The following is a 23,356-nucleotide window of genomic DNA, read 5'->3' as shown; positions in this document are numbered from 1 at the left end:
TAAAATGCGTCATAAGTGTTGGCTTCCAAGGACTGAGGAAAGTGCAGCATTGCAAAGTTCTTGGATTGCACTGCAGGCTCTGGGTTCACTGGCTGCACACAGCAAGACAAGCAACTAACTGGCCAATAATAGGCTGTTTAGTTTAACACAACCCAGTCTGCACCAGCCTACGTCCCTTCATGTACACGAAGGGGTATAATTATCACCCAAATTATCAGAGAAGTGGAAAAGTCATGTACGAGCAATTGAAGCACCTCTTTCGGATAAAAGGCTGATTCATACCTGTATGAAAATCCCCATAAAGCACTAACTTGTCATAAAACATTAGATTACATGGGAACAATTCACACAAATGAGCCAGAACAAAATACAACAATGTATCATGGATCAAATTTAAGGTTGAAATATAATTCTGTCTGCACAATATTAGAAAAACATAGTCCCTCCCCTTTTTGCTCTGTGCTCCAATAACAGTTGAGCAAACCTCAACTGTTATTGGAACCTTTGGTTGTCTTTCCTATAAGACAACCACATTTTGAAGATGGTGAAAAACAAAAGTCAGATCTTAAATTAGCTAGCTAATGTTAGCAAAACACTAGCAAACTAATCTACATTAATTTTTGGCTTGCCAGTTACATTTGAAAGCAAATGTTTTGAGTTTTCCATGTGTTTTGCAGCCACTGTAGTTTCTCCTTTGTGCTTGGACGGGAGGGTGAAGCGACAGAGTTGCAATCTGCAACTACACCAGTAGATGTCACTAAATCCTGCACACTGGACCTTCAAGATGTTATATAAGCAGATAATTATATAAGTGGGCTACAGGGAAGGAGAAAGAGATTCTGACCGAGGCTTGCTCAACCGTTATTGGAGCACAGAGCAAAAAAGAGGCGGGATTTAGGATGGCTCATAATTCCCATCATCTGAATCTGAACTATTTCCTTTTTTCATTTTTCCATCTCTTTTTTCAGTTTTGTTGACACAAGTTTGAAACATAAACCAGGCCACATTATTATCAAAATCAATTACATGTAACTAAATTGGCAATAATTTGGGCTGTCTGACTGCGAGCTATTATAATTCCAGTGAGAGGAAAAGAGAGAAAAGAAGACCGAACCAGTCACAGAGAGAAACATGATCTACCTCTTGGTTGTGCAACTCACTCCCTCACTAACCCTCAGCACTATCACTGCAGGTCAAAGTTTGGCACTCTTAAAAGCTGCCCAAATGTGTTTCTGTGTACCTGATGATCACGCTTGTTCCTGCTGATAAACGCAGACACGTCTCCACTAGCATTCATACAGTATGCTTACATGTTCAATGCAACAGCATGCCTGGCAACCTAGATAGCACAGATAGTGGTGCAGCTAAAATAGAAAATGTCACTGTGACACTCTGTATACAACTTAGATAAGGCAGACTAATGAAGATAAAAAAAAAACACAGTATTGAGACATTGTCCTGCTGTCTGGCAGAAATGCTGCAGATTTTTAGGCTAAAAGTGGAGGCTCACTCTCTCAGCTTCTACGCCCTTAAACCAGAGGATTTTAATGTAGACGAACCAAGGTTTTAATTAAATCCAACATCCTTCCTTTCTCATTTCTTCTTCTCTCCTTTTGTTTCCCTCTTTTCTCTCCTAAGGTCTCACATCTCTTCTCTCCTCCTTTCATTTCCTCTTCCCTCCTCTCTAATACTAGTATTCTCCAGGGCAACGCATCACAACATAACAACATCACCATGACACGTGACAGAGATGTGAGCGAGGGGGAACAAAATACAGTGCAGAGCTCACACACGTTCCACACAGTGTGCAGTGAAAAAGTGTCTGAAACAGACAAAAATGTGAAAAAAGAAAGTGCATGTGTAGCGTATGTACAGTATTTACCTGTGAACACACGTGTGTGAGGAGCCAACGTGTAAGTGAGACTGACAGAGCGCACTAATGCTGAACATCAGAGTACAAGCTGCCACCTGAGGGAATTACTCAGCATTCCTCAGTCGAGGCGCGTTAGCGCAAAGGGCCTGGAGACGCGGGAGTTGCAGGGAGCCCGGCTTTGATCGGCCCCCTAAGATCCCAACACTGGGATAAGGAGAATATGCTGGGAGGGGGGCCTGCAGGGAACCCACACACACACACACACACACACACACACAGAATCACATCTTCAAAGGTGTACACATGCGCTCACACAAACTGGGGTCTTCAACTTATATATTTTTCCAAACATTCAAAAGACATATATGCTGCCCACGCATGCATAGTAATAATCTGCTGCTTTTGATCCTTTCTCAAGTCTTTTTCTCCCTCTCTCACTGACATGCTGTACATGCAATACTCACACACACAATCTATAAAACATTAATATGGAGGGCTCTTCATGTCATCTTTATGCAAAGTAAATCATCTCTCCTTCACTTTAAACACGCATACTTTCCAGCCCACCAACATAAACATCATGTGCACCTAACTCCCCTCACAAAGACGTAGCAGTAACCAACCATCCAATTAAAAGTAGGTACTGAAATGTACAAGGATAGTAAACAGTCCTTATGTGACCAGCCTGCTCGCCAGCAGTAATCTGACAGTGAAGCAGACGGCAGGTATAATGGCCGGATTACATTCTACTACCGCATTACAGCGAGGAGATATACACTGCTGCTGTAAGAGCAGGTTTCATGAGACCTCATTCTACTCCTTGACACAAACTTTTAGTCTCACTCGCCCCCACAATTTCGTTCCTGTCAGAGTGTGCTGAATGACAAGTCAACCTGTACTCTTTTTCTTGTCTATCATGATTTTAACTGTGGTGAGAGACCTGTTTCTTTCTGATGGCTTGAATGCATATATAAACCAAAGTTCGGTGGTTACAGTCGGAACATATTCTGCAGCTGTGGTGGCAAACTTTGATGTGGCATCTACCAGAAAAGCAAAACCGATGTAAAAACCAAAGCGAAACCACATACATATATTTCTGGATCAGAGGGGGCGATGAGCTACTCAAAAAATTACTTTTACCAATTAGGATCAAATTAAACACAAAAAAATGACAAAAAAATGCTCCTTCATTTGAAGCCAAATCTAATTTTGTTAGACAGCACAAAGTGAGAGAGTGATAGGGACAGTCTGATGGAGCTATCACAAGTCCAGCAATGGTACCAGACCCAACTCCACGTGTCAGAAGAACGTGTCATGCACCACAGGACACTGATGCAAAATGACACGAAAATACACTTTATTTGCATGTTTGCTTGACTGTTGATTGGTTGAAAGTGGGTCAAAGAAAAAGCTATTGGTTGAAAGATTAACTTTGAAGAGGAAAATGCAAATATCTCATAATAAAGACCTGAAGGCACTACCTTGAATCTTCTTACTTTATTATTGCTGGTTTCTCCTAAGCAAACGATTGTATGCTGATCGAGTTTAAGTTGTCTTTGAATGGTGGCGGAAGAATTAACCTTAAAGGAAAGGAAATATTACAAATAAGCAAAAAAAAAAAAAAACTTGAATCATGTTATAATTGTGCTGTAAGTGTGACATTCCCATACAGTAACACCAGTTGGGAAAGCTCTTTGGGGCTGGATTGACACCATTTAAGTTGCGTTATTAAAAAAAGTTTGACACTGTCAGGGTTAAAATAAAGAAAATATACTCCCAATGTTTTTAAAAATGCCCTTTTCTGAACATATTTGAATCTATCAGGTGTGCCAATACTTTAATATGCTTCTCTGGACACTAAAGTGAGTTGACTTTAAGAAGATAATAGTTATTATGGGGTTCACAGCACGACCTTAGGAAGTCACCAGCGTACGTCATGAAGCACCATGGCTGTGGCAGGTTCCTGCTGGCAGCACAGGTGCTCACATGCACACACTTAACACACACACCTATACACAGACACTTGGCCAGAACACTGCAGGTACCCCCTCCCAACTCCACTGATGTACATAACCACACATATAAAGATGCACACACACACACACACACACACACACACACACACACACACACACACACACACACACACACACACACACACACACACACACACACACACACACACACACACACACAATGCAGGTGCTCACACTGCCCCACCAGCTGTCCCTTGAGATCCTGCTACAAGGTCTGATGACCAAGACAGAGAGGACAAAGGAACAGCAAGACTACAAGAAAGAGGACTGAGCAGACGCCAACACTGACAGGTGTGTGTACTATATGTGTGTGTGTGTGTGTGTGTGTGTGTGTGTGTGTGGGTGTGGGTATATGTGTGTGTGCGCCAGGTCATGGCTCACTTCCAACATGCTGCACTGCCCTTAACCCAAATAAAGTCTGGTTATCTTTCTTTAACCTTGATTGTTAGTGCTGCGTGTGTATTTAGGTGCATATCTGTGTGTGTGAGTTTGTGTATGATGCCCTTTGACAAGGTATGTATGCAACATATGTCCTCGTTTAGATCTGCAAAATCATCAAAAAAACCTTTAGGAATCTGAAACTAAAATAACTTCGAGAGTAATGTGGCATCTCAGGTCAGCATAGCTGGTTCTTGTGACTTTAGGTTACGTCATTGTCACGTCTTGTCATGTCAGCCACATGACACATCATGAAACGTTGTTATCGGTCACTCCTACCAAAAGACTGACAATCAGTTATATAACCGAGGTCACGGGGTCAGAGCGGCTCATAGCGTGGCCACACCCTGCCTGGCTGTTAGCATTCCATAGTGAGCTACGCTGTCAATACTTGACAGGCTGGAGATGTACAGCGCTGTTGTTTGGGCTCCAAGGGCCAAGCTCAAACATGTCTAGTGTGACCTACCCTCTCCCTGCAGTTACACACAAAGAGAGCCACGAGAAAATGCACAAAAAAAGGCAGATTGTAGTGAAACATAAAAAATTGTAATAAACAAATTTGTTAAATCGGGTTGATAAAATTTAACCCATTCTCTGGACAGATGCTTTTATGGGAGGAAATAGTAAAAGCGACATCCCCTGAGCCAAACCACCAAACAACACTTTTCAACCCTGCACGTTCATCTAAGGAAGTGGTTCTCGAACTGATGGCCAGGTCCCACTGGTGGGTCACTGCAGGTGTGGCATGGATGGCCAGGGGAAAAACATGGAGTGAAACTTAGTCGAATGAATATGATGTATACAGGAAAAATAAACAAACAGTTTGCTGATGCTATCGGGCTGACCTTCTTTTCACTAAAATTAAACTCGTACCCTTTTCCAGCTTGTGAAGAGTGGCATGCCAAAAAAAGTTTTAGAACCAGTAATCTAAGGTGCTACCCTGTGTCCTTACTCCTCTTTCAGTGTGCCTACTGTTCTGGAAAAACCCATGGCTCAAATACTTTCAGGGTGTTAGGACTAAATACTACTCTATTTTTAAAGATGATAGCCACCTTGAGGCAATGGTATCCACTGAGACATGGTATCTTAAATAAGAATATAAAATCAAAAATATGTTGCGCACTTTTGCTACCTTTATATATATATATATATATATATGTATATATATATATATATATATATATATATATATATATATATAGTTACAGTATATATATTGCAAAATACAACATACTTGCCACACACGGAGGGGAGGCGCACCGAAGCTTGCTGTTCAGCTATATATTATCTTGTGTTCTTTTCAAGTACACTGGCGCAGTTGCTTGAGGCAGCTTGTTAGACTGGGTGTTAGTCACAGGGATGGGCACCGTGGGGCTACAAACCGCTACAAGGTCGTACAGACATTACATTGTTGGAGGGTCAAACAAATAAAATGTACACTCACACTTACACAAACACACACATTGTCACATAGGGATTGTAGTTAGCTGTTGATGGCCACTACTAAATGAATTTCAAATGTATTTTACATCTACATTACATTACATTTTATTTAGCTGATGCTTTTATCCAAAGTGACTTACAATAAGTGCCAACTTGTAAATGCCACTTCAGCAATGTGGATACGACCCAAAAACTGCACAAATTATCTAAGTACATAAACTTTATCAGATAAGCTGCCATATAGACACAATAAGAGATAGAGAAAGAATTTTTGTGCAGTTTACATGTAAATTTCCTACTTTAGATTAATTAGGATTCTTTTTTTTTCTCCATCCATCCTATCTCAAAGCAGAATTCTGTATTTTAATATAAAAGCACAAGATTTATTTCTAACATATCCTTAACATTCACATAAATATCATGTTTACCATATTTTTACATTTTGTTGCATCGAAATCTCAGAAAACACATTTCAGCTTAACAAAGTTCAATCTGAGGAATCACTGCCAATAAAGCCCAAAAGTTTAAATGAGGACAGTGTAGTGTGACCCATTCTGCCTTTCTATGTAGAAGAAAAGACATACACCGGGTCTCCAGTCAGGGAGCTCTAAGTGCAATTTCTTCTGACACATACTGTACCAAAATCAAAATCCTCTCTCACACTCACGGATTAACATGAATACAATACGCACATGCACACACACACACACACACACACACACACACACACACACACACACACACACACACACACACACACACACACACACACACACACATACAAACACACACACAGGAGTGCCCCGAGTGTCTATACATGATTAAAAGACTGAAAGTGGGGCAGGCGCACACTTCTAGCTCTAGTGAAATTACTGCAGTTCCTTTCAGCCCACCTCAAAAACACACACACACACACACACACACACACACACATACACATACACACACACACACACACACACACACACACACACACACACACACACACACACACACACACACACACACACACACACACACACACACATTCACATCCAACAAGCTCTATGTCCAGTAAGTGTGCCCAGCTACATGCACACACTAACACAACCCACATAGCATTGGTTCAATAATTGAGTGATTCCCCCGATGAAGCAGCGGGGGAGATGAGAGCACAGGAGCCAACCAGTTATTGGTGCTGGCCAGACAACAGATGATAACAAATGTTTAAATATCAGTCCCTCGCTTGCATTCATCTACCCACTGAGTTAATGTTTTCCTGGTGTTTTGTACTTGACAGAATGGTGATATTAATATTCTATAACACCCCTAAAGTATTAGACATTACGCTCATCATGACGAACTGAGTGGGGGCCTGCAAACTGCTCAAAGGGACCCGCATGTTGCACAAAATATGTGACTAGTATCTATGAAATCTTTGTGCATGTGCTCTATCAGAGTTTAATCTAAAGCTGTGGATAGAATCTGGTTGCACTGTATAGTATTGCATATTTCAAAAGTAGCTTACACAAAGCTTTTCAGCTGAGTACAAATTGAGGCCTCATTAAAGTCAAATCAGTGGTCATGATGCTTTTCTTGCTGTTGTTGCACAATGCCGCTTCCTGGGATCTTCTTTGGAAACAGCATGGCCAAACAGCATTTAGACAACTGTGCAGACGCACTTGCAGCACTATGAAGACCAGATTTTTTTTTTACTCTTTATCGCTGCCGTTAAGGGATCATCTGGACATTTAGTTTGTGGCCTCTGAACTTTTCACAGAAAACAACATCTGTAAGCTTTGTAGGCCCCAAAAATAGCTCTCACAGAAATCAGATTACAGTTTGCTTTTACAGAAGTCCGAATGGCAAACATATCATCTGGTAAAGTAAATCAAATCTTTTTATTTAGATATCTAACAGAAATGAGGCCACAGTCTAAACAGACATTTAACGCCAGCAATGATTTTGTAGATTGTGATTTTAGATGTTACTGAGATGTTAAGTGAAGTTTCTACCTCCATACTTGACAGGACACAGTAAATATGAGTTGCTTTAAAGTTTTGTGTCAGAAACAGATCAATTTCAGCTATCCATAATTAAATAGACATATGTTTTGTTACAAAGCACTTCCATTAACTAAAGCATTTTTCCCTGATCCCAAAATGCAGAGAATCAGGCGGGAAATCTTCCATGATTCACAGCACCTTGGTCTGGGAGATATGGCTGAAATCACTCCTGTTATGTTCAGTTAAATGGATTTACAAAAAGAGGTGTCTGATATACTGTAGCACAACAGTATAGAGTTGTAGAGTTACAGTACACTGTAGTAAAATTGGCATTTGCATGATTTTTCCAAATGCTTAATTCCATATGAACCACAAAACTGTGGAGAACACTCATAGCTTCATCATATTTATCAATTTACTAAAATAATTCATAACTCTAGCGTATGCAGTTATTAGAAACCGATATGAGTTGTACTTTGTAGTAGAGATGAAAGAGTGTCACTGGTGCACGTTACAAATGTTTTACTGTGTACAAAGCTGAAACTATAATTCTCAGAGAAAACGAGACAGTCTGAGCTGTGCCACATCTGGTCAAAACCTTTTTTACGTCTTGTGGGGCTTACAAACAGAAAATCGTATAAATGAGTACAGGACACAAGCTTACTACTTTTACGAGGCATTATGAAACTGTGCCTCAGTTTTAAAAGATTAAAGTAAACAACAACAATATAAACCCTACAAATCTCTTCTCCAAAGCTGAATCAGAGGGGACTGAGCAGTATTACTATTGGTGGACTCTAATCATGTGTTGCACTTGGCAAACTCACTTAGGACGGAGCAAAACCTTTGCAAAAAGTTCAAATAGAAACCTGCAAATCCAGCAGCTTCTTAGCAGCCTTGTGCAAGGTTTCCGAGAATCAGATCATAGGGTGTTTGTGGGAGAGGGGACTTTCTCTGATGTGATTTGGGGATTGAAAGAACACTTTTGCAATGTGAATCATTGAACTTGTGGGTTTGTCCAGTTTTTGATTGATCATTCAGCTGAAAATGGGTGCTTCTGTTTCAACATCTCCATGAGATAAACAGAAAAGGCGGGTGTAACACCACAACTGATCACTTCCATAAAACGCTTTTATGAAATAGGCCTACAGATAGCCTGTGGGTCATGTTGATAAAGCCTAGATTTGTTGCAAGTCAGCAGATAGGAAGTGAAACATAGTCACACTCATACATGCCTACAAGCATAAATAGTAAACAATGCAAACTCTGACACTTGGGTATTTTTGTTATGTTTCTAGTACATTTGTACACGTGTAAATTTAGCCCTAATGTAAAGCACAGGCGGCAGCGCCTTCTCTGAAAAGGGCAACCGACATAGAGCAGTATTTCGTAAGCACTTCAGCTGACATCTGTAGTTCCATCACCATCAATATATGGACATTACCCAGACAACCAAATATAAACACAAGCAGATGCAGTCAGCATTATTAACCAAGCTGCAAGACGGTATCAACTGACTCATACCAGTAAGCAACCCCTCATCAAAACTCAAATATATAGCCCACCTCCAAAACAAACACCTGCCCTGTAAGGGTAGACCCTTCTGGACCAAAAATAATATCACAATCTATTTAAATTGCAATCTGTTTTCTGAGTTGTGAAATGCCCAGTAGACTATGGCCAGACCTGAAATGGCTTATGAAAATCTTCATTTGAAGCATTAAAACACAATCTTGCATTAAAGACGCTACAAAGGTTTCAAAATGGTGATTAAAACCTGAGTTTAATTTGAAGCTGTAAACAGAAGCCAAAAGATAACATAATCATTTAAAAAACACACACTTTTCAAGTACTCACAACTCAATTGCATTGTTTACAATTAGATCACCCCCAGGAAGAGCCACATGAATGCGTCCAATAACCATCTATTGGGCTACATCCCTGTTTGTTCAATGGGGTTATGTGAAGCATGGAAACAGAAGTAAGAGGATGTTTAAATACCACAATTTCCACAATTTGCCTGCCTTGCGCTCACGTACATGGACAACATATTGGCTGTAGGGTTTGAAAAAAAACACATGCCAGTTTCTCTTGTACACTTCCTAACATGTTAACAAGCCTGTCACGTCTTGCTATATAAAGCGGTGTATACTGTATTTATAGCAGACATCACACACTAGAAAATGTGTGGTGCAAACAAAGAGGAATAAACCTATTAGGCCTGAATCATGGGGAAGATCTTTAATCTGGCTCTGAGAATCAGTTGACAGTATAGTTCTTGAATATCTCATCAGAAACAGAGTGATCAGCAGTAAGTTCAAATCAGTACCCTGTTCTAGTAGTTTATGCTTAATCCACCGGGAGGGTATTAACAGATGTTAGCTGATGTTTAGTGTCACAGTGAATCATAGTATCTCTCACCAGGTTCAGGGTCACTCTAGTTCTGAGGCAAAGGTCATGGAGTTCAGGTCAGTTTGACCAAACCTCAAATCCAGCCGTGTGTGTCTGTTTCTGTTTTCTACAGAAGCTGAGAAAACTTGGCATGACATTTTCTACAGAGAAAACTTACACTGACCTAGCAAGTTGCCTCAAACTTTTATCATTATTCAACAAATGGGACAGCCTTGTAGATCAACTCCACATTCCCTGAACCCTCTCTCCTGTCTAGCGTGTAAGATAATATCTCAAGTGGTACAAGTGTTTGAGCCAAAGTACTTATAAACCAAGCAAATTATTTTTTTCATGTACCACAGTTAGAATTTATCACAGTGAATGGACATTGGAGAAATATGTTAGATCTTACACAGGGCAATCTACTTTGTAGCCTCCAATTGCATCAATAGTGGTGGTACTGAACCATCAATCAGGTCCAGCCAAGAGCTGAATTCAGAAATACTGAAGCAAGTTAATAATATCATATTCTTAACTTGTGGTTTCCATTCGTTGAATTTATGTTGCAGAAAAAAAATACTGCATGCCTTTTCGAAACACTTGAAGACAGACTGAGACAAGAATTTTATCTGATCGAGGCTGGTAGCAAGCATTACTATTGGTTTGTCTCTGGCAGGAAAAAGCACATTTATAGTCATTCACCTTAACATCTGATCATTCAAGAAAGGAGTCCGCAGATAGTTGAGAAATAAGCTACAATTACCTCAGTGTGGTATCTGAATGACATAGTTTGCCTGTTAAAACTGTGTGTGCTACATTATTGATGGCAGTTATGACAGGTGTATTTTGTTCAAGTTTGATGTCCAGAAACAACATGAATTTTGGATGCCCTTACTCATAATGTCCCCACCCTTGACCCACATGCACCACAAATTCTCTTCCCCCTCCCCACACACCAGGCCTCTTGCTTTAAGTAAGTGTAAATGGTGTCCATGAAGTGCCTCCTAAAAGGGTTTTGCTACCTCTGTACTCTCAACATCCACCCCCACCCTTTCAGCAGCAGTCTACAGTTAGGTAGCGTGTCCTGTCAGGTTGCAAATGCACTCAGCTATCCATCTCAGGCAGCCACGATAAGGTAGTGTGGGGGCAAAATCACTAGCAGAGCTAATGGCATGTTACGTAGAATTAAACCAAGCTGACTGGGCGCTCACCTCAAAAACCAAAGCACTGGACTGAAAGAGGACGTGGGAGAAAGCATCTCTTCACTAAAAAAGATTGTCTTTTGTTAGGTTTTGAGGCTAATTGGCGGTGAAAGGTTTGATACGGGGTGAGGAGGTGTGTTGTTTTTTTTAGGTTAGTGGTTAACGCTACTCATCTGACAGACAGGCATAGTAAGAGTCCATTCATGATCTGTCTTGATGCAGGATGTCTTCAAGTGCTGTGGGGAATATTGTACCAACACTTTCAGAACATATTACCGATCACACAATGTAGCGAAGGCGGCAGGGTAACTTACAATTTTATCTGAGTTGCCGTGCTGTGACATTTATAGGGCACACTATCAAAGGAAAATAGTGGAGAGCAAAAAAACAACGTCAACATCTGACAATAAAAGTTAAGTCCAGTCAATTTATTTAATATCTATTATGGTCTTTCGGCACTTTACAATACCCACACTATTAAAAAACAACTGACACCTTAGACCTCCGACTGAGACAAGTAACCATTGGAATGAAAATCTTCAGATACTTTCAAAGGAATCTATCTGCCACAATGGTTTGGATGAATAAATACATTAACAACTACAGCGTGGAACATACACACAGTGCATTCATCTTTATTAGATACAGCATATGGAAACATGTTTTTGACATTGCCTGCAGTAACCGTCATATATTTCCTGTATGCGTGGGTGTGCAAATTAGAGCTCAAGTGAGAGGTGAAATATAGGTTTAAAAAATATCTATTTGTTCTATTGTGACTCCAAAATCACCTGATATTCAAACCATACCTTACTGAGATATGACATCTGGGAAGTTTAAAAGTTCCCGTAAGAGCTATTAAGGTTATGGAATGTACAAATTATTTTGGTCTGATGAGGATGCCTAGTAATTTCCCATTAGGTCAACTTTCTTCTCCTACCACAGGTATTTTCCCTGGGCAAGCCCCTGCAATGGGTGTGTACGCCCACATTAGCACAGCTAACAGTGTGTGTGTGTGCGTGTGTGTGTGTGTGTGTGTGTGTGTGTGTGTGTGTGTGTGTGTGTGTGTGTGTGTGTGTGTGTGTGTGTGTCTGTGTCTGTGTCTGTGTTCATGAGTTTTATGTCCATGCAAATATCTGCTACTAAGTCTCTGTATAGTATGCAAGTTGTGTATGAGCCTGTGTGAGAAAAAGGAGATTGTGCATAGTCACATTTCTTTCATGTCTGTCTGCTGTGTATTATACACGTGAGTGTGCACATATGTGGTTTGTATGACACTGAGCCGTTTTGCAGCCAGGTTATGGCAGTTGATAGTAGATGACAGTGTCAGGAAATCAGACCCGGCCAGGCCACAGTGAAACCTCACATTAACCTCATTTATCTGTGTCATAGCTCATCACCTGACCCTGCTACACACTCTCTGATGATCACACCGGCAAAAACACAAGCCTGAGCTGAGGCAGACAAACACATGCGTGCATGCACTAAAATGCCTAATTTAATGCACACACACAACAACACACAGTGAGATACACGCAAACATAAACACACACTGTACACATAACATACACATCATATTCCTGAACACTAGTTCTCCCTTCACAGCAATCTTACCCAGCCAGTGAAACGTTTTTTGTTTTTTTTGCAGCGCAGTACCATGCACAACACAAGAGAAAAGTGAATCCCATTAGGTATGTACTGCCAGATTTGTTTTGCACTGTACTATTGTCACTACACTAAAAAGTTATGACACCACCTTAGAACATGTCTGTGCAATTTATAGCTCCAATTAAGTCGCCTCTCCTCAGCCAACAATGTACAGAATCCTGTTACTTTCAAGGGGTGCTTTGGTGCTCGTCAAGCTCTAGTAGCAGGCCACTGGATAAACTTTGTGAAAATACAATAATATCAAAGATTCTAGTCTAGGATGGCTAGAGAAAAATGGAGAAAGAGATGCTCTCTAAAGAGGTTGTGATGCTGTAATTGGTGATGGACTCATGGGGCTCTTCTCACTATGTCTTATCTCCGTCAGCAGTGTTATAGCACACCTCCCTGACTGTCACAGCCAAACATCCCTGTTCCAATGTCATGAGCTTACTACATAGCTAAAGGAAAGGCCAGAAATAATAGCCAGTCAGTCAGGCAGCCAGCGAGTCAGTCAGCCAGACGGGTATCCAGAAAGCTTGTCAGCTAGCAAGCCTGCAGCCAAGCATCCAGTCAAATGTCCAGCCAGATGAGGCTGATCCACAGCCATCCAGCCTTTCAGCCATCCAGTAAAAAAGATGAACTGGCCAAGCCACAGCTACCAGCCAGCTAGCCAGACAGACAGACAGACAGAGAAAGCCAGCAATACAGCCACGCATCCAGCAACTTGCTCTATTCAAACCACACCATAGCGCTGTCCGAGAGGAAATAGTTTCAGCCTTACAGACACCTTTTTAAAAATTGCCTGTGGTTTGGTTACACAAGCTTGTCCCAACCTGTCATCCAGTGCCCACCCATGTATGCCCCTGATCATACGGTGACCCGAGTCCAATGTTCTCATACACCGATGCATTGTCAGAAAGAGGGCGAGAGTGATAACAACTGGCCGTGGACAGACTGTAATTTAGGACTTCACTGCACATGCCACATCACAAACCATCAATGAAATGAGACGTTTGAAGATGCATTGTACTTGACATCAGCATCCTAAGGAGTAAACAGTAGTAATGGAAAGCAAGCTTGTGCCAAGAACAACATTGGTGAAGGGTGGGTTTTGGTATTCCAGGGATTGTTTCTATCACTGGCCATTTTCCTGTTATTGAATTCCTCTCTCTCATATCCTCCTGGCTCAGACTTAAGTCATTGTTGATACCCACACACCCACCTTGCAGCTAAGGGTCTGGGGGCTTCACTCCCAATCCCAACAAATGAGGTAGAAGCCCCAATAAAAATGGACATACATGAAGAGTAATTTTTTTTTAAATGAAATGTCCTAGGTACGTTTTAGTTAGTGTATAATGATGTGAAAAGCCCAGAATGGCTAAACCAAACCCTGGCTCTAGACAGGTTTCTAGCGAGTGTCACGGCCACCGTAGTTTGTCCTATTGTTGGTTGCAGACTGCAACTTCACCACTAGATTCCACTAAATCCCACACAGTGGTCCTTTAAGGTGAATGTTTGTATTAATTGACCCTTATCTAAACTGCACTGCAGAAACCAGGGTTCATAACTGTCCACCCATTTCTGGCATTGAAGAAGAGTATGGATGGCATGGTGCAATTTACACTTTCTTTACCTGTCTGGGCTACACTTTTTGAGTGTTCATGCTACACTGGATTAAGATTGTGGAGAACTGTGGACATTTATGCTAATATGAGATACATATTACTGAAATAGTATTTATTATAGATCACGATTATCCACACAAGGTCAGCATTTAGATGCAACCAAAAGCTATTTTGATTACCGTACATCATTTATTTACAGAACCCCCCTAAATCGACTCAAACTAAGTTTTGAATCAGCATAACTACTCATTAGTTCCTTTTAATATTTTATCATAATCATTACACAGAATACCTGTGAATGTGATGCTAATGTCCGGATAATAGAAACCATTGCGTTTGTGCTCCAATATATGGACATGACCCCAATTCCTAGCATTCTTCTTTCATCTTTCTTCTTCATCACTATCTATCTGGCTGTGTCCCAGGTTGTCAGCTTATCCCTGTCCCAGGCCTGGAGCTCTATGGGGAAGAGAAGAGTCTGCAGGAGCTGTCTGACTGCCAGTCAGTGTCAACTCCCCACTGTAATCCTCTACTGCCTCTGATAAGGATAAGGCAGGGAAGACTAGGCTAGAAGAAGAGACGAGAAGAGAAGAGAAGAGAAGAGAACTTACAAGGAGAATATGTTAAACCCAGTTGCAAGAAGGCATGGAGACATGGAAGATTGAAGAGAACAACAGAGGTTGAGGTTACATGAGACAACAAAATGTTTTTGAAGAGTAGAAATATTTTTCCGAGAAGGGACTTAATAATAACCATTTAAGCAACAAAACCAGATTCAAATCCCCCCCTCAAAAAAAGTGCAGTGGCTTTGTCATTGAGCGAGCCACAGCTGAAAGAGCTTAGATGCACTATATAATACCATTAAACATAGAGAAAATAACTCCACACCACATTTGGATGTCCTAAAGAGTGAACTGTTATCAGTCAGGTTTCTCCCACATTAAACTTGGCCCTCAAAAGGCCACCGCTTAAAACCATTTCCCCTCACTCTTTGCTTGGAGTATGATCAAATATGAATCAAGGCTGAGAGATCAAAGCAGCAGCATACTGAATTAACTATTGCATGATGACTTACATGAGGCACCACATTTGATGTATAGCTCAGGCACAGTAGCTTTTTTTTTCTAGAGAGAATTTATGAAACAGCTCTAAGGATTTTAACCAATTTTGATGAGTTGCTTGGATACAAATTGATGCGGGAACTCAAATTTGTAGCCTAAAAGCTTGTTTTTACCCACAGGAGCACTCATGTCATTATTTCGACACCATACACGCTAGAGTTAGGGTCCAGTTTAGCCTTTTACAGCAACCTTCCTGCATATATACAACTGTATATCATGTCAGTGACACTGGCAGCCATTACAGAGCCAAAGCCAACACACGGCTGAACTAAGTCCCAAAGCCAGCTTCCCTTTTTCACATGGTTATTGAGCCATGCAGTGGCTTATCGACCCAACAGTGTAACACAAGTTTGTAGGATGGCTTTAGTCCTCTGTCCCTCTTTTTCTCTCACTCTGTCTCTCTCTCTCTCTCTCTCTCTCTCTCTCTCTCTCTCATTCAGACACTCGGATTACCTTGGTCATTCAGAAGATTGGTACTGATCAGATTGCCAATTCAAAATAAATACAGTAAGCACAGGGACACAAAGACTGCACATTTATACGTACATGGTATAGATCCACGAGTACTGTAAAGTGCTAAACAGCACAGCAATCCCCTCTGAATGTTATAATGAATGTTTTGATTGAATAATACATTTAAAAATGACTGAAGGGACTTCAGCAAGTCCTTTAGTGAAGTCCAGTGATTCACAAGACAATAAAAAATGTAGTCTCATTCACCCCTACATTACCAGTGACATGTTTTCACTCTTTATAGATGAATTGCAGATTTAAGTGCTTGCCATGGCACCTCAATTGAATTGCTATTGCTGTCCCATACAGACAGCAGTCTAAGAAACACAAGACTGTGCACTAAGCAATAAAGGCACACACACGCACGGTGGAATGTTCTTTCACACAAAACACAAAAAACTCTCATTGATCCCTTTTAAAAGCAGTATTCTGTGTGTGAGTGTGTCCTTTCTCTTGTGTGCATGCACGTGTACTCAGTGCACTCATGAATAGAGGAGGATGAAAGGAAAAGCTGAAAAGGTCTAAGCGCACTGCATGGTTCAACCAGACAGCTCAATCTCTTGATCTGCCCCCACCCACATCCACCACTCTTTATTTTGTCAAAATCATTTTTCTCACACATTAGGTTTTTTGTCCTGCTTCGATCCCTTACTACCTACATTGTTGTTTTTCTTTTCAGTGCTCATCGGGCTTCTTGTGTAAATGGAGACGACCAGGGATTAACCTGTGACAGCAGTCTGAACTGAATGCAGCAGATAGGGGTTGACATCATCTTCATTACTCTGCCTCAAACATTACAGTTTTATGTGTAAAAGTGGTATAAAACAATGGCAAGAGATATGAAGGAGAGAAGGGAGGAAAGAAAAAGGAGAACAATATCTAATCGATATGCTGAACACCCTGGCTTGCTCAAAAACATATTCTTTAAGCCTATAATTTGTGTGCAATTTGTTTGTGTGTGCATTGCTTTGTCTCTTTTCAGCGTGCTGTTATCTTTGAAGACAGAGTTAGAGCAGCTAAATATTTTTCTAGATATGTTTACATTATTATAACAAGTGTCTGTGTTTGTTATGGCTCCTTGCAGCACACTTGCACTATGTGTACATGGGAGTTTGCAGCCAGGGCTGGAGAGGCAAATAGCTGCTTGTATTCAACAGATTATAATTTTACAGATGATTTATATACTTTCAGATAGCAATTCTGTTTGGTTACCACTGCCTTATTGGTCTGCACTATTGACATGTATAAAGATGGACAACATGACAGCTCCCCCAAAAGTGAAGCCAAAAGATCCTGACCGTCCCCTGGTGACTGACTGTAGTATAGGTAGCTCTTATCACGCTGATGTGTGTTTAGGGGTTAATTTTTCTAATAAATTTGTTTTTAATTCGTTATTTGAAGCTATAAAAACAGGGTTTTGCATCATGATTGGCAGCTTGATTATGGGCAGGATCTCAATATCTCACCAAACTGGTGGTTACAACACCACCTAAAGCATTTGCAGATTTCAGTACAGAGCAGGGTTTGTTTGTTTTTATTTGTGCTCATATGACATACGACTTGATCTGGCAGAAGATAATGCATGCCAAAATTAACAAGCACAGACTGAAAAAGTTTACTCACCCATGTAGACTCTAAAGATCTCACGGGATATGGGTAAATGCTATTTTGGTTTTCAGGCTTCCTCTGCCTGCAGTGTGTAACCTGTGAAAGTTATTCTGTAAGCAAATGTTGAGCATAAGTACTGTTGTTCCAACTAATTTCTCTACAAATATACACAGTCACACACAAACACCTGTTTCAGCCATTGGTTAATCCATTCGCCCCGCCTTCCAATCACTCACTCTGCCTGTATTTGCAGATTGGAGCATAAAGCCATTTTCTGTCACTTATTCATTCAGCTGTGAAACCTCCGCCCAATCATTACCTGGAAATCTTTCGCTGTCTCTCTCAACCACACACTTTTCCTCTTTTCCCTTACATAAGCAGCAAATTCCAGAGACAAAGACAAGACTCTAGCATGATCTAGCAGATGTGTGTATTATTGTGTGTTTGAGTGTGTGGGTCGCTGTGCACATATGGCTCTGACAAATGAGCCAAGCTCAGTTAAATGGCTTGTGATTAGGACACATTGGCTTCTAATTGCCTCTCATTACCATTTGAAAGTGAGTGGCGGCTGGAATCAAAGGCTATGGTGGCAGTGGTAAGTAGCCTGTGTGCGTGCGTGTAGGTGTGTGTGTGTGCGTGTGGTACGTGGGTGGAACAGCTCGCCTGATTCACAGTGGCATGACCGCATAATAGAGCACTATAGTTTGCCGTTTCCTTATGACAAAGCCTTCATGTTCACCATCATAACTAAGGCAAAGCCCCGACTTGAACACTCCTGAAAAATATCGAACCTGCTTCTTTTATAGACATGACTAAAATTTTTGATCCAATCTCAAACTCGTTGAACTACTGTTCCCTAAATATACAGTTTTCCTCCTGAAATAACTATACATTTTAGCATTTCATCATATCAATTTTGAACATGTATATAAACTCACCACCTAGCTAATCTGTACCACCCAAGCTGAATCCCTAGTAGACCCTCTGTTTACCTATCTTGTAGAAGCATGTCTGTCTTCACTCTCCACCCTTTGTATTAACACCTCTCCTCTGGTCAATGTACATGTTCATGTCACCACCGTTAAGACTTGCAGGTGTTAGCTGTCAGCAACCATCCTGAAAGACCTGGTGCTGGAATGACTGGGTTTAACTTTTGTTACATCCCAACCCTGGAATTCTTTTCTAAAAACTTGGTATGTACTGTTTCCACTCAGCTTAACTCACATCTGCAAGGAAAAACTATCCCAGCACCAACAATATCTATGATATTCCACAAGGATTAACACTGGGTCCCCTTTGCTTTAGCATCGAACTCCTCCCCATCATTAGACATCAAGACATCCCTTGTTACAGTGTTGATGATGCTCAGCAATACATTTCCATTTAACCCCTACCTCTCTCCGTTTTCCGACTTGCTGCCTCTACAACACAGAGAACTGTACAAAATAAGAACTATAACTCTACAAATAGCATGGTCTCAATATCTATATTGATCGCAGTCCCCTCTCTGCTTCCCTGTCCTAGGTTATCATAGAAATACTCAACAACAGTCATCCCCCTTGGCAGCTTCAAACTGTAATATAGAGTTAAAAAGATTTCATGTACTTTCCCCCCCACCTCTGTTGTTGTTGTCATTGATGTTATGCTGTTCTGACACTGTGGTATATACTACTAGACCATGTAGATATTGAGGAAGAAAGTATCTTGCGTAAGATTTTTGTGTTGCTGCATCTTTGACTATATATAGGCCATCCATCTCATTAAAGGAAGATCACTTCTGATATGTGAATACATCAGCCAGGTATACCAAAAACTGTGAAAGATCATTTTTATTCACAAAATAATTTATAGTTTTGCTCAGCTCATACAAAAGAAACATCTATAACTATTCAGGAGGCTATATGAAATGTCAGTGGGAGATATCAGTGAACAGCTAAACAGATCTATGCTAAGTGAAAACTTGTGCGATGACGTAGTGTAGCTTGTACTAGACAAATAATGTTGCCATCACTCAGACACTTCTTTTACAAAAAACATGGGAAATGCTGAACATGTTATAGTCATGACAAATGTGTCATCTGTTTATACAGGAAAAGGCCAAAGCGAGCAACCATTTCAATTCATCTGTTACTCACCAGCAAAAACTTTTCCTCAAAAAATGGTAGCCATTTCTTTCACAATGATATCAACTGGAGACCCATTGTAACAACAGCAAAAATAGAAATATAAAACCAATGTTGAAGCTGATCACAGCATATTTTTAAAGTGCTCCAATGCACATTAAAACACTGCAAATGTTTTCTAAGGCACAACATTGCGGGAAAACAAATCACAAAGCTGCAGTTTTATTTAGTATCTAAACACACGGCATCTGTCAGAAATCCACGAGAAGAGCCACTTGTATCAATTATTAAGTATTATATAAATACTGTCTTGGCAGACACTCAATTTTGAAAGAACTGGATAGGGTTTGAGGTTGAAAGAAAGCTGTTTGCTATTGTGTAAAACCTTACTTACTAAAAATTACTCCAGTAGCATAATGCAAAAAATACTGATATAAAATAAAATACTGTATATGTATTTTAAACCAAACTTTTGCTACATAAAACCAACATAATTAGGTACAAATGGTCAATGAAGAAGTTTCAGTGACAGTGTACTGTGCATACAAGCAGCACCTGAGACTTTAAATATGCATATATGAGTGTTTATGAAGTATTATGTATGCTTCAAGTTACCTACAAACTCTTTTTTTGTGTGGCAGTTTGATAAGGTACAATTGAACTGATGAATTCTGGGTATACATGTATCATAGTTTATATCTCCTATACTGCTGGGTTCAGATAACTAGTAGCAGCTCTCTCTAGGATGACTCGTTCATTCATTGCTCAAGGGAAAGCAACTCATGCTCCAAACATGGGAAGACACACAATCAACAAGTAGACTAACTTCTTTTTTTTTTTTTTTTTTTTCAAATTGCAAATAATTTCCCCATCACACCATCAAAAAAGCGGAAACAATTTTTTTTTTAAAAGTGTAAATGCAGCTGATGGTGTTGGTAGAGAGAACCGCAGCTTTTTTTCTCATTTTTTTTGGTCATCTTCAGTACATTTGTCCATCCACTTGGTCTCATTTGGATGCCATATTAAATTCATAATGCGAGTGAAACCATAGGCTACCACTCGGGACGCATAGCCTACCCTGAGTGCAACTCCGAGGTGTAAACAGAGTAAAAATAGACTGCTATCACAGGCTTCCCTACAGTCCCGTTATATAATGGTCCAAGCTAGGATGAATGACATCACGGGTAGTCCAGCAATCACAAACCCTATGTCCTTTACAACCAGCTGGCAATGTAAAAACACTGTGTAGTAACATATTACATACGCAATGTCTTTAACAAACGCTCGCAACGTGCACAAAAAATAGATGTAACTGCGGGTTTGGCGAACAGTGGACAAATTATGTGGACTGTGGTTAGTTGTTCGTCTCTTTTTCGTGTAGAGAAAACACTTCCGCGATGGTGAAACGTAGATAAAAATGTAATGCTTGCCTTTGACAGTCCTTGTCAGTAAGGAAAGAGTTCAAAAGAAGACACGTACGGCTCTTGGCGACGTTATTTGGCAGTGTATGTCAGTGTTAGACGCTAAGAAAGAGTCTGCAAAAGAGCAAATGTTTGAGCCGAGGTCGAGTGGCGCAGTTATTGGAAGTGCAGCGCCTGCCCGACACCAGCTCGGCCGGCGGACGCGCTCCTCGCTCGGTCAGAATGCAGCCAAACCTCCGCTCTCTTTCGCCCCACTTAAACACTACTTTGCATTTACGTCCCGAAATGACAAGTGTACACCCCCAAACCCCCGCACGACCCCGTGCTGTTTGATCACTTAAAAATAGGTCAGAGGGCGAACTAAACATTTCCCAAGGCTTTGAAGTACACCGGAGCGTCAGCGCCACCCTGCCCAGTTCTTCCAGCCATTTTCTCTTCACAGCTCCAGAAGAGGATAAAAGTGGCATGGGTGAAAAGCAATGACAGGTTGGTGAAGCGAGTATTGAATGAACAATGTTGTTTGACTTACTGTAGGGTGTAACGGGCAGCTGAGTTTGTCTCTCCTTGTTGCCAGGGCTCCCCTGCTCTGCTCCGGCGCTGACGGTTGAAAGCGTCTCCCCTCCTAATGATGTTTGCAGCGCACAGCTAATAGCTCTCTGCCCCCACCTTCAGAGGGAGAGAGAGCGACAGGGAGGGAGAGAGAGAGAGAGAGAGAGAGAGAGAGAGAAAGAGAAGTTCAAAAATGGAGCAGTTTGTAAGCTACTCATGCAAAAATAAGAGAGGAGCAGAGCACACAGTGACTGAATTACAAGTTCACTGGCAGTGCTAGGGCGTGAGAATGAATGCACAGTGCATAAAGTAATGTGTGTTTGGATAAATAGTTACATATATCGATATATTGGTGCTTCTTTATATACATATATAGTTTTACTCTAAATATGCAATACAATATGCAAATTTCTTAACCCAACATCACTCACAAAGTAAGTAGCAATACTAGCAGAACTTGTCAAGTAGTGTAATTTAGAAGCACTTGTATTTTAGTTGAGTATTTTTCCACTACATTTCAAGGGTTGCTATTGCATTTTTTACTTTTACTGCAGATGGGAGCTGTAGTTGTTGCTTTGCAGATGAAGATTTTACGTAAAAATATAAAAGTTTATCAAATACGATGCACTGTTGTAAACATTAAACAGCCCAACAGTATAGAAAGTAGTAGAATTAGCTCCAACTTCACTGGCTACAACATTAAAATTCAGCCTGTGAATGCATCAGTAAGTGTGGATAATAAAGAAACACTGACATGAGCCCTTCTGTTGCATAATGAATACTATGACTTTTGGTAAGTAGCCTACATTTTTCCCTATTCTTGCCTTCTTATGTTGTTTTTATTAAGCTTGAGTACACTTTTGAATGCAGGACTGTTATTTGCAATAGAGTACTTTAATATTCTATTATTACCACCTTTAATTAAGTATAAGAACATATAGAAAACTTGAAAAACTAGAACACTATTATGAGCATCTATTACATACAATATCAGTCATGGAAGAAAAACATTATATACACTTAAAAAAACAAAGTTGTCTTAGTGAGAAGAGAAAAATGAATACATCGACTATTCAAGATGTATTTGATGATGCTTTTTTTCAAACACTGGTGGTTATTGTTTATTCCATGAGCTCAGTCATATGTTTGATATCACATGCTGGGGATACCATCTTTACATTTCATTTCAAATGAATACTCAGACTTTTCTCCAAGAGCTGCTGTCAGCAGGCCAGAAGGTCATGGCAGGCATTTGACATAGAGAGCTCGAGATCTCAGGGAGAATCAGCTCAGCTGAAGGCAATGACTGATAGTCAGCTGACAGTGACAAGGTGGAAAATCTTAGCTGCTGATAGCAACTGTTTACACACACACACACACA

The 23,356-nt window shown here is 40.5% G+C and overlaps 1 protein-coding gene across 1 annotated transcript in view; it reads right to left on the bottom strand.

The window, feature by feature from the left end:
- Positions 1-22,083, bottom strand: part of atxn1a (ataxin 1a) — an 89,479-nt gene extending 67,396 nt beyond the window's left edge. The window contains exon 1 of the mRNA XM_051391392.1: positions 21,956-22,083. The gene's annotated coding sequence lies outside the window, so the exon portion shown is untranslated. The remainder of the gene's footprint in view (positions 1-21,955) is intronic.
- Positions 22,084-23,356: the final 1,273 nt, after the last annotated feature.

The sequence above is a fragment of the Dicentrarchus labrax genome, unplaced genomic scaffold, assembly GCF_905237075.1.
Source record: "Dicentrarchus labrax unplaced genomic scaffold, dlabrax2021, whole genome shotgun sequence".
Lineage (NCBI taxonomy): Eukaryota > Metazoa > Chordata > Actinopteri > Moronidae > Dicentrarchus > Dicentrarchus labrax.
This window is presented reverse-complemented; position numbering and strand designations above follow the sequence as displayed.